The 2,828-nt window shown below is 37.9% G+C and overlaps 1 long non-coding RNA gene across 1 annotated transcript; it reads right to left on the bottom strand.

Annotated features, from left to right (window-relative positions):
- Positions 1-369: 369 nt before the first annotated feature.
- Positions 370-2,828, bottom strand: LOC107459283 (uncharacterized). The gene is made up of 4 exons (XR_008001275.1): positions 2,708-2,828; positions 2,248-2,633; positions 2,017-2,132; positions 370-549 (listed from the first exon to the last, which is right to left on the bottom strand). It is a non-coding gene; the product is annotated as an uncharacterized LOC107459283 (long non-coding RNA).

Here is a 2,828-nt window from a genome sequence, read left to right as displayed (position 1 = left end):
AGTTACCCTCGGAGGGCGCTGCGTCGTCTCCATCCGTTGTGCCATGTTCCTCTGGAGACAGTATGGGAAAAAGAAGGGATGAAAACTTAAAGTCTCAGTAGGAGTGCTATGTGACACCTCCATATCTATCCCAAGCCCACGCATGGAATTTAAAAAAAAAGTCATACGGCAAGGCATGTAATATGTGTAATACCCTCACTATCAGATGTCACGCTTCCGGCTGCGCTACTCTGATAGCAAGAAGTATTACGACTACTCTACATACTAAATACTAAAATAGGAGCCTGTGACTCGACACTGTATCGCTGATTTCTTTGAAAACGGGAAATAAATACTTTATTTTAAAAAAAAAATACAAGCAAGCCTAGATTCATATACAAGATTCATTACATAATAACTCATAATATAAAATACATTTTAAACATACAACTCATATCCCTCTTACAAACTTGTAATAACAAGGACGAGGGAAGAAAATAATCTAATTAATACAACAACATATATAAACCAAATGCAGTATACTCTCCATAATACTTCCTCATCTGGTTCCTGAAAAGGTAAAGCTATAGGGGGTGAGAACCTAACCACATGGTCTCACCACGGAGTTCCAAAGTTGTCATAAGAAGATATTTAACAAGAAAATTGTTTTCAAGCTCAGTGATTATCATTGCCTTATGAATCCTTTAAAAACCAGTAGGCACTCGTTCGAAACCTTTTCAAAGAAACAATGTTTAATTTTTTCGAAATATGAAACCTTTCCTTCCTTATAAGAAAATCTCAACCAAAAACCAACCACGCAATCAAACAACACAATCATTAATCCAGCACCAAAGTTCATTCTCGAATGTAGCACGCCAGGACAAACATAGGCAAGACAGACAAGGAAAGCACAAGTAGGTAGCAATTACAGCAAATAGTTCAAGTAGCAGTTAAGAATAGTTTAGCAATTAGGCAACCGAAAACAAGTTCAAACCTAAGCAAAGCATACAAATACATATGATGCAAGCCTGTCCTAGGGCTGATGAGGCTCATCTGTCGGTTATCCAGCCAACCCGACAAGTCTGAATTGTCCTTAGACTGTCCCCCGACGTGCATCCCCAAGAGTCTATGCATAGCTTTTTCTCAAATAATCAATATTGCTCAATGGGGGTAACATTCCCGGGAATTTATATAGTGCCCGGTCACACTTACGTCGTAGGGTCAACAGAGTATCGAGTTTTCAACTTGGTACACGTGGTGGCAAGCAACGGCACTTAATCCAGGGAACCTCGTATCTCAGATATTTCAAATTCATAAGCCATATGAATAATTCAAAGATCATATCTCAACATTCTCAACATCATAATCATTCATCAATCCAAATCTCATTTCCAAATTTATTCAAAAACCATATTTCAGAGAAAATTCTCAATCATCCTTCTTTCCATTCCGTTCACTAACAATTCCCAATATCCAAAACATAATTTTTTCTTTGATAAATAAGGTAGTTTTAAATCATATAATACTTAAAACCTTTTTTAAAATAACTACTTTCAATGAAACTTCTAATTTTATAAAATTTCGGCAGCATCTCCTCTAAAATTCGGATACTGCCACCCTTTTCGGGTCTCATCCAAACATTTCTCAAACCATTTCCAAATCTCAATCACTTTCCAAAATTCAACCAACTCCAATATCAAATTATTTTCAAACCAGACCAATTCCAATAATAAAACTCTTTTTAAAGTCACACCAGCTCAAGTATTAAATCATTTATAAAATCAGACCGACTCAAAATCAAACCACTTTAACTTCAAACCAATAAAAACCACTTTTTCTAATAATCAAGTAAATAACTTTTCAAATCCACTTCTTATCAACAATCGTACTTCACTCAAGCAATCAAGCACCCAATAATCCAATCCAACAAACCATCACATCCACAAGACAAGTATAATCATAAATATATATGTTTTTGCGTCAATATCTATTTATCACAACTCTGTAATGTAAAATAGATTTTAAGAAAAATCCTACCTCAATTATTCGCAATCCGCATAATTAAATACGTTGAATCCCTTTTTTCCCTCGGCTCATCACAGCGGCAACCACAACCGCATTTCCAAACCACTTTTGTAGCAACTATAGTTACTCTAATCGCAATAAGAAATAACCGAAAATCAATCAAATAGCAAATAACATTGCAAAATCCTCAATAAACTATAATGAATCGCTAATAGCGAGAGTTCCAAAACAAGAAAAACTCACCGAATCAAGAGGAAAATAAAAGTTGGAGCTGTTACAAATCCAATGGCCAACATCGGCAAGAGCAGGACTTTGACAGAAATAATGGAAAGTGAAGGTGATGCAGAATAGCTATAATGGTTAATCCAATTAGCACTGAGAGCGGCGTCAATAACTCCAACAACAGTGACCATGGTTACAACAAAATAGAGAATTCAAACCCAATGGAATCAAAACAGAAATGAATTCAATGGAACTGGAAACAAAGATCGCTTACGATAAAAGAACGAAGCAGCAGCAATAGGAGAGGCAGCACCCTTCTCTCCAGTCCATGATTCCGGCAACCAGAGACACGGCAGCTGTTCTCCAGTGACAATCGACGGCGGCGGCTGAAGCTTCTTCGACGGTGACTAAAACCAACACGCAGACACAATAAGGTTTTTAGAATCTTAAACGATGGTAAACCAAACTCAAAAACCCTTACCGATGGTGAATCTCAGTGGCGGCAGCGGAGCTTCTCGGCGGCAGAGGCGCGGCGGTGGCTGAGCACAGGTCTCCCCTTTCTCTCCTCTGCTCCCGAGCTCTCTCTCTCTCTCTCTTTCCCT

Source organism: Arachis duranensis, chromosome 7 (assembly GCF_000817695.3).
Source record: "Arachis duranensis cultivar V14167 chromosome 7, aradu.V14167.gnm2.J7QH, whole genome shotgun sequence".
Classification (NCBI taxonomy): Eukaryota; Viridiplantae; Streptophyta; class Magnoliopsida; order Fabales; family Fabaceae; genus Arachis; species Arachis duranensis.
Note: the sequence above shows the minus strand (reverse complement) of the source record. Positions and strands in the feature narration are given on the sequence as shown.